This window comes from Pollicipes pollicipes, unplaced genomic scaffold (assembly GCF_011947565.3).
Source record: "Pollicipes pollicipes isolate AB1234 unplaced genomic scaffold, Ppol_2.1 Scaffold_3447;HRSCAF=4054_pilon_pilon_pilon, whole genome shotgun sequence".
NCBI classification, from domain to species: Eukaryota; Metazoa; Arthropoda; class Thecostraca; order Pollicipedomorpha; family Pollicipedidae; genus Pollicipes; species Pollicipes pollicipes.
The window spans coordinates 5,014,129-5,024,135 of record NW_023596297.1 but is presented as its reverse complement, the minus strand read 5'-3'; positions in this window follow the sequence as shown (position 1 = coordinate 5,024,135).

Below are 10,007 nucleotides of genomic sequence, written 5' to 3'. Positions count from 1 at the left end.
GACGTGGGAGGCCCCGTGATCGGGTTGGTTGGCCCGGATCGACGCAGAGGCCCGCGCTAACGCAAAAAGACCCGCTACCGGCGCAGGAGGCCAATAATTGGCACAGGGATTTCCGTGCGACTTCTGGGCTGACCTGTGATCACTTCCTCTAGCTGGAGCTGAGCACAGGACCCTCTTTTTAGTACTGGGCCCCCCACTGACAAAGGTCCCTTCCACTGCCTCATTATCTCAATGTGGACCCTTTTATCGCCAGCTATCATGTCTCCTTCCATTGCCAGAGGACCCCGACCAATACAAGAGTCCCTCCGGCAATAAGTCCCCACCCTAACCTGAATTTTTCCAGCAAATGAGCCCCTAGCCGGTGCGGGGCCTCTGAAAGCACAGGATTCTCTGTTAGGCACCTTGGGCCCTTGACCTGCAGAGGGGACCGCCGTTTTCACGGGGTTGATCTGAACACAATCAAATCGCGGCCCCCACCTTGTTCCTTCTTGGGAAATGGCCCCACGACCCCGACTGGTACAAAGCCGATGATTTTGAATTGGCAGTCTCTGGCCGTCACATAGATCCATACCGTCCCCGGAGGTCCTCGATCGGCGCAAGGGACCATCTGACTGACGATGCAAGGTTCGGCCCTGCTGGCCGGGATCCTTAGTGCGACCTCCGTCCACCCTCAAGACCTGATGGAAAGATGGGCTCGTGAACTTTGTACTAGGCAGCCTATTCGTGCGCCCGGTATGCATAATATGCTGGCATCGACATAAAAATGCCTCCACGCATTTACCGAACAAAGCTCCACATTCTTTGTCCGGACCAGATGCTGCATTGCGTGATTGACACCGGAGTGAGGACGTGTCACTCCGCAGACACTCCTACCTGACTGTCGACAAGTTAGCACCAGTGGGCCACAGGTCCGGAGGACTGTGGCATCCGGGCCCGGGCCCGGCCGGCCATCTCGCGGTTCCAAGCGTCCGCCGCCCGCGCGCTCCGGCGAGTCATCGGTCAATTGCGCGCGCGCGCCGGTCGGTCGGCGCGTCGACAGGTCCAGACATGACGTGCGACTCCAGGAGCCTTCACCTCTCATCTGTGCCACCCCGCGCCACACGCGCCATCTTCGCCGCCACCTCCGGCAAGGCGAGTCTGACCGACGGCCGCAGCGCGTCATTAAGCACACCGCTATTGTCTCAGCGGGCGCCGCGCCGGCTGTCGGACCACCTAAACCGGCTTCGCGGCCGCCCTCCGCACGCCCCGGTCAACGGACCTCGCGGCTTATCCATAATTAGATGGGACAGTGCGTTGGGTAACGTGGCGCGTGGGTGGCGACGGATGGCGCTGCGCAGGACCGGGTCAAAGGTGATGAATTTTATATTTTGCTGGCAAACCTGCGCAACCGGACGCGTCGCCGGACTTTTACTTTCAGCCGGCGCCGCCGGCAGCCGGGGAAGAGTCGCTCACGCATGGATGTATGCATGTATGCAAGAGCCGGCGCCGAGGGGAGTGACCGATCAGCCCACTCGTTCACAACAGAATGGTCGCACCAGGCGCCGCACCGCCCTGGTATCCTGAAGACAGAGTGCGAAGGACAGAGCAGCGTCTTGAGCAGCACCGAGTGGCGCCCTTTGGAAGCTGTGACGAGGAGGGTGCCTGCAATCCTGAGCGCAGCTGGTGATGATGGCGAAGGACAGAGCAGCGTCTTGAGGAGCAGGGAGTGGTGTCCTTTGGAAGCTGTGACGAGGAAGGCGTCTGCAATCCTGAGCGCAGCTGGTAATGATGGTGATGTACGGTTTTCGTACGTATGGAGCGCGCGCGGTTATACAGCGTTCCGAACGTGAAGCGGACGTATTTCGTGCGTGGTAGGTATGAACGGTTGCACAGCAACGAACCGCTGTGCCAACGATGCTGACGACGGCAATGGGACCAGAGGGGCCTCTGCATGGGAGCTGCAGTCCTGCGATTCAGTCAGGTGTTGTCGAAAGAGCTTCTAAGGAAGTGAAGAAAATGGTCTACGCAAGAACGAGGATGAGGCGGGGTGGCAATTCTGTCTCGGTACATATATTTGCTACGAGTACGAGGCAAAGTGAGCGGGAATTGAGATGTCTGTTATGACTTTTAGGCCATTATGAGCATATTCTACCTACTTAAAGCCATTGTGGGTTATGGTGAGCTTAATCACTTAATAAGCATGAGCCGTGCCACAGGGTCAGCCTAAACGCGTACCGCATTGCCTCAGCTCCCACCTGAACCATACGATGGTGTCACTCTCAGAACTGATCACACTCACCAGTCACGTGGGTTGTAAAATTTGCAGATCAGCCTGTGTTACAAACAGGCTGCTCGGAAGACCTAATCTGCCATGCAAATTTATTTCATTTTGTGAAACACACAGTCCACACAGGAATTTCTTCATACGTGAGTCAGCTTAAGGCGCCATTCGAATTAGTATCAAGGTCGTTATCTTACAGCGGGGAGGCTGCGGAGTTTGAGTTGACGCTCACGGTGTTGTATGCACAGGAATATCTAACCAAACCTTGACGTCCTCTTAACATTTGACCAGCCACGGAATCACAAACGTGTTCATAAGTTTGTTAAGACCATGCTGGGGCTTGGCAGGAACGCGCTGCGCCTGTCGTGAGCGAATATTTCCCATCTGGCGTAGCATTGCGTGCAATGTTCACGGCGGCCTCAAAAAATAAAATAAATCGTTATTCTTGCTGACCTCATCGTGCACCGAGCACAATGCGCAACAGCTAAACTCACTACAGCTTTTAGCTGGATTTCCTTATTGCCGCCGGGTGACAGCGCCGCCGCTGAGGTGAAACAGATAGGGACAACTTTCTCATCATGACACACCACAACATCACCGGCTCATCTCTTGCCTAAAGTAAAGCGTGACCGATGACACCTTATTGTATACAGCATTAACGATGGCTGAGCCGTTCATTCCGTGGTAGATCGAAACCACAAATACTATTGGCGGGTCGGCTGTATGCAAATGAAAAGTGAGCTTATACGGGTCTGCTAGATTTGTTTGCGGTTGCTCAAATTTCCATAGCCTATATCATTTAAGACTAGTCACCAACTGCCAGAATGGGCGCGTTTCGAAAGTAACTGCAATCTATTTGGGATGCAGCGCCAAAAGAAGCCCCGGTGGCTGACAACAACCATTCATTGAGGTACAGCTGATAACACAATCGAGTTATGATATGCTTTCAATGACTCAAGTGTATTTTGTATCTTATGCAGTTGCAGTGATAGCCGATGGCCTGCGTTTCTCGCTTACAGTGACGGCCAAAATGGGACGCCGTCTGACATACGACAAGTGCCACAAAAGTTGCCAGGTTTCGTTGGTTTGTGATGTTTTAAATTGCGTTCTCTATTGAGGGGGTATTATAACTTCGCGTGCGGGTAACGAGAGCAGAGCAGTTAAGCCACACATTCTGCGAAAAGCATGTCCTTTTGGCATTAAATAAACACAGTGCCGTAAACGATATTTGATTTCCATCCAGTTTCGGCACTATTACTCTCAGTCCTCTATTTCAGCCCGTAGCAAAACTAAGGAAATATCGCTAAAACATATTATAATGCTAGTTATCAGGGGATTGGGTGGAATGATTCCAAAGAAATCATTGAATAACATTTAGAGCCATTGAGTAAGACCTGGAGAAAACTGGCCCCGCGCTCCGACTGGGACACGCTTAATCGAGACGTGCACGTGCACAGCTGACTTTTGACTTGAAACGCAGCACTTCCCATCAAACACTGTCGCTGTACTGACAAGTTTAATGCTTGTTTAGTTGCGCTGCAGGGCGAGTCTGCGCTGCTCTTTTTGCGTGAATGCAGCCTTCGGGTTGACAAAAACAAGGCACGAAGAGAATGAGTGGTTATTTACGCACAGAGTAGCGATAGCATCATTCACTCGCGTCCAGTAGTTCATCCGAATTCATGAGGCCTCTCAGTTTGGCATTTTGTACAGCTCAATCCAGCTGGCATGGCACGCCAGGACTACATTGTGATGTTCCTTTCTCCACTCCTGACACGAGCGCTGTGCGCGCACTTGATACATGCCTGCGGTCGCATGACCGTGACCGACGACGGTGTGATGCGCAGCGGCGACCGCCGTGGACGTTTTTGTCACACCCGCGGCGCTGGCCCATATCTGGCGACCCTAACGGCGCTTCTGTCCGCGTGTGACAAAGGCGAAGCAGGCTTGTGTCAATGAGGTCATGACGATTCCAATGCAGTGCCTTCTGGCCACGCAGGTTAAGGTCGTGGATGTCGTCTGATCTGTCCTTGCCTCTCAAGTGCTTCCGTGTGAATGCTTCGGGCTGTAAAGGCGCTATGACGATCGGCGAGTAACAAATGGTGCTCATCACGACTGCCTGTTCGGCAAGGGGCTCCTAAACATGGTGCGTCACTGTGCCGGTCGTCCCAAGCAGTGACGGGGCTGGCTTTATCATGCGACGCACATGGCGCGTGACAAGCGATAATAGGTGTCAGTGTAGATCAAAGCTGAGTGACGAAATTGTCGTGTGAATGGTTGTGAGAGGAAGACGGTGAAAATGATAGGCAAAGTCGATACACTTCCGTGTGTGGCTCATTGCAGTGAATATCAGGATAAAAGATTTGTCTTGTTCTTCCACAAACATCGTAATTTTGTTGATCATTTGCTCACGAAGTAGAAAACGTATTGCCTTCCCCTGCTTTTTGCCGAAACTTTGATTTTCCTCGTAGCTGTCCGAGATTTTTCCGTCTCAGCCCGTTTGTCAATCTGCGTCATCATCGAGACAATATGAGATTTATGCGTCTAAAATTTTCCTGATGGCCTGCACAACAAGACGAATGTGGAACTAAAAATGGTGAAAAATGACAATAGCCAGATATACGCATATCTTAAAATGACATCTTTTTTGCCAAAAATCGCTTTACACTCGGAACATTGTGGGTTTTGAAATGCGAGAGGAGCGTATGTCGGCTGCTGCAAGTACAGGTGCTGCATCATGGCAGGACAATTATTCCATGAATGCTTTCTTGCCTTATGTCCCATAGGCTGCACACCTGCCAGACCGCACATGGTTAAAACATGCGTGAACTATCTTCCACTGCGTCGTGATGATCATGGTGCGATCATTGGGCGTACGTTTCGGTAGCATTATTCTGTTTTCTTTGGAGCGTGCCTGTCTTCGCAACTGGTTGGATTCCTGGTGAGTTATGGTCTCTGGGTGCTGACTGAACCATTATAGTCGCTGGCATTCCACAAATGGATGCACGTCGTCGTGCAACTACCAACAACGTGGCTTTATTCTGACGTGCGAGAATTGTGTTCTTTTGCTTGTTGTGCAGCGCCAACCAACATTGCCATTATTATCGGTGTTACAGAGCTTTGAAGTGGTTAGATAATTTTCATTATCTTCAATGTCTTTTGCGAGAGATATGACGTCATCATACATGACAATGATGCGAATTTAACAAATCCTTCGTAAAAATGGCAAGAACTGCCGATTGCCGTATGCATTTCTCTGATCCAACGATTATGTCCTGGGGGAGCATCACGTTGGTCGGATTCTCCACAGGTCAGGAGCTGCGGGGATGTGAAGCAAAGAGGAAACGCAGCCGAGCAAAACGACCGAGCGTGACCGCGCCCTTTACTCCATTTGTCCTTAGTTGTCGACTGCACCCAATGGCCCACGTACCGCCCGACGGCCCTAACTGAGGCGTGGCTGACGGTCGAATATCATAACGAGATGGGCGCTCTGCTAGCCATGTTCTGTGGAGGTCATCGGATGTCGGCGGGTAGACTGCAGTGAGGCAGATTGGCGAGGGCCAGCGAGGCGTGAGCCAGCTTCCGTGACGTCACTGTGCGCCGCCCGACGGCCGGACGCCCCGCAGGTTGAGCTGGCAATCCGGGCCCGCATCTCTGAAAAATAACGGGCCCTGTTTTTCACATGATGGATTGTTTACACTGTGAGGTACTGGCGGTATTGCGTGGTGACAGCACTGGCGGGTGCTGGGTATGTTGGAAGCGATGGGCATGGCAAGCTGGGGCGCCTGGCGTTGAGCAGCATGGTCGCTTTAGTCATGTTGACATTGCAGCAGACACGTCGAAGGGGCGTTGCAACTTCGAACGCCATGCATATCATGTGATAACTGATGGGCATTAGAAATCGCATAAGCTCTCTATTTTTACATTAGCATTTCCGAGGCAATACATGGTGCATCGCTCAGGTGCACCGACCCATCCACAAATTGAATCGAAACGAGTTCCTAGATCGTTACAACCAACGTGGCTCGAGGGTGCTTGTGTCTTTGCTATTATGGCTTTATCTGCGATTGGAAGCTACACACACGTTGACGATCGACCGATAAACTTAACTGAATCAAAACAAAGCAGAACTAAAGGTGCAGTCCAGCCACCAGTCATCATCACCAGCCATCCATTGGCTATCATCACCAATCCACCAGCCATCATCACTAGCCATCCGTTAGCCATCATTCTGCTGTGTTCAGTGGAACAAACTCGGATCACCCATGCACGGAACACTTAAAGTCCTTCGGCATATCGTCTTGAATGCCTCGTATCTAATCCTGACCTCTGGGGCATATTACGTCGGTCTGGATATTACGCGTCGTAATTGAAATGGGCTGGAGTTTCTTTTCGCCCTTGTGTCCCACGACCCATGAAGGACAGGATGTGCTCCTGGCTGACTATCGGTTCTGCTAGCGCACAGTGCAGATGTTCCCCGCTGATGGATGTCGTGGGCTACTCACCTTCGCGCCCCGTGGGGTGCCCATGCTTAGATCGAGTCGCTCGGTTGAAGGATGTCGATCGCCTGATAATGCGCCGACGAATTCACTTTAATCATAATTGTTCCTCGAGTGGCATCAATCATCCCATCCGCCGCGTACCAAATTGATGCATTACGGACAACAAGAAGGGACAAAAGCGGGCAAGTAACAGGCCTGCCCTTACCTCTGTACAAGGTCGAGGAAAGCAGCTGGGGCCGTGACCGAGACCATACTATTCGGTCAGCTTCTCGACTTCACTTGATTATATCCGGGCTCCAACCAGCGATGAAGGCCATCTGATGAATATGTGGAGCAGATTCGTTCTTGACTCCCGGCAATGTCCAAGCATATTACTCTGGAATAAGACAAAGCTTGTTGAGCCTAAATTGTAAGCGACCCATGCTATTTTGAATGACTCTGAGTCGGAGTGGAGTTGGCAGTATTGACACTATCGTCGACGGCTCATCTCAAGCGTAAATGCAAATAATATGAAATCGTGACCTACCAACAGTTTTTTTTGTGCGCATCAAATGAAGCCGTGAGTGTATGTCATCCTACCATCGAAATGGAGGTCCAACGCAGGCTTTTTGCAGGCTTAGGTGAGGCCTATGTTTTGCTGTTGTCATCAGACTTGACTCAGAATTGCATAATGTCCTCTGGGTCTGAATCAGAGCCAGCCCAAAAGGTGGCTGTGCTGCTCAGAGCCAGCCCAAAGGTGGCTGTGCTGCTCAGAGCCAGCCCAAAGGTGGCTGTGCTGCTGAGAGCCAGCCCAAAGGTGGCTGTGCTGCTCAGAGCCAGCCCAAAGGTGGCTGTGCTGCTCAGAGCCAGCCCAAAGGTGGCTGTGCTGCTCAGAGCCAGCCCAAAGGTGGCTGTGCTGCTCAGAGCCAGCCTCAAAGTCGACCCACCGTTCGGCGAGTCGGAGGCAAAATCGATTCTTCTGGAGCGAAATCAAGCGCATGTCTGCTGGGGGCACGGAAGAAGCGGCAGAAGAACGAGCGGAGGCTGGAAAGTGGCACGCTGTCGATGTCTTCGGGGACGATGTCGAGGACCGGCGTGTACCAAGTGCGCGGCCGAAAGCAATGCCGTCCCCCCTCCCCCACATGAATAAACACTTCGTAAGTTTGTGGTGCAAAGTGGTTGTAGTTAAAGTGAATATGCCATGCTTGTGTATGTTTTTAAGTTTGAGGCATCCCTTTCACTGCAGACGGTCCGCGCGGTACAAATATTGATCTATATTGATATATATATTGTGTCCTCAAGCTTTCATCTCCGTCCTGCGTCCTATTAGTCGTAAGTCGTGGCCATACGTACAATAGATGCGCCGGTAGAAACTTGTCATATTTCTGATCCGACCAAAGTCGCTTTAACGTGCTTCGTTTGGAAGGGGTTGAATCCTGATGCTCTGCGGACTATTTTCCAAAAGTTACGCGCACTTTTGTGGTCATCATGTGTGATGCTCGCGATAGTCGGGCGTTGCGATCATGAGGCATATTCTTGTAAGCTGATGTTTAGGTGGTCTAGTGTCTAAGGTGCAGCGAAGTTCGATTTTCACTGTCACGCAAGGGTAAACAGCATAACCGGAATACACCCAAGGGCCCATCTTTGCCGCTTTGGCTTATGGACATCTTGGCGCCTTGCATACGGGCCAAGGCCATTCTTCACCTTCCAAATTGCTGCGTCATCAGGTGGACGGTGCTTGGTGTTCTCATCAGCAGTGCCTGCGCTCGCCACACGGGACACGCTTGCAGCTGCAGACCGACCTCACTCACTTCCCGTCCTGTTTGCCATTCTCCTCCCCGCCGTCCTGTTTGCCATTCTCTTCCCCGCTGTCCTGTTTGCCGTTGCTCACGGCGGGGGTTAGATGTCGGCTGTAGTGGAGGCGACGACCAGTGGCGGTGGCCGTTTGATAAGTGGATGGTGTGACAGCGGTGGTCCGCGCGCGTGGCGGAGTGTCTGCCGAGACCCCGTGCGGGAGCCATGAAGGAGGCCGTGGGGCGGGGGCGGGGAGGGGAGGGGCTGAGTGAACATGCCGGCTCGAAGCCTGCGAACGTACCATCCGCAGTCCGCACGGCACCGCTCGCCGCTGATGTAACCGCCTCGTGCGGGATCGAGGGCAGTTTGCACGCGGCCGCTACATGCGGTGGAACGCCGTGTCGTAACGCAACAGCCAGACGGGGAAGTCGCTGGCAGCAAAAGCGAATGTGATCACTTAACTGGGAAGGTCTGCCAGCCGCGTGCCGCGAAGCACATCGGTCAAGGGTAAACCCGCTGGTGCGGATCGAATTCCCAGCGTAACTGAATGAAGCCAATTATCACGTGCCGGGTGATGGACACCGGCGTCCCGCGATCTGCCGGGAGCCGCGGGAGTCCGTCACTCCAGTACCGAACAGGAGCGGCGTGGCCGCGCGGCGCCGACCGCCAGGCGCGCTCGCGCCGGCGCGTGATCGTATGCACGGCGATCCTCATCTCCGGTCACGCGTCGGCCGGGTCCACGCCGCGTCCTTTGGGATCAAGGCCGTGCCGCTAAATGGCCGGGCGTGATGGCAGTCGTGTCGGCCAGCGCACGGATCTGTCTGTGGCCGGACGGCGCGGGCGAGCGGCGGCCCAGCGCGCCGCCCCGGCCCCGGTGCCGGGGGAGCCCCGGCCTCATGTGCCGCCTCTTGCCCGCTGATCAGACAGTGGTCGAGCGCGCGACACTCGACGAGGTGCCACACTTTTCACCTTCAGCGCGTCATGGCTTGGTCTTTCCGTGGGTGGTGGGTGACGTAACAGTGGGCGCGCGCGAGCGCATCTTCTGCTGACTTGCGGTCCGGCGGTAGGCTCAGATGACCTCCGGGTCGCGGAAGAGATGGTCCATTTTGGCGCCGTACTTGACAGGATTCGCACAAATCAACTACCATTAGATGGTGTGGAGGGCCCTTCACGTCGGGCGCCGTGCGCGCGGCTCAATCCAAGACCCTGACGTGAAAAGTGATACGCTTTTAGGACTTAGTTCGTGCAGTGCAGTATGGAACATTAAGGCTCCATGAACGACGGCTTGGACTAGCTGAAGCGACGTAGCGCGCTTGCGTACTAAAGGCTCAACTGAAGACTTACAGCCGTTAGGTGTGAGCTTGAGGTTTCCTAATCTTCAGTTTCGGTTTCGCCGCATGCACTTGGCGTGACTGCTAGCGATCTCAGAGACCACAGCAGCCACGTGGTGGAGCGACTCTAATGACCACAGCAGC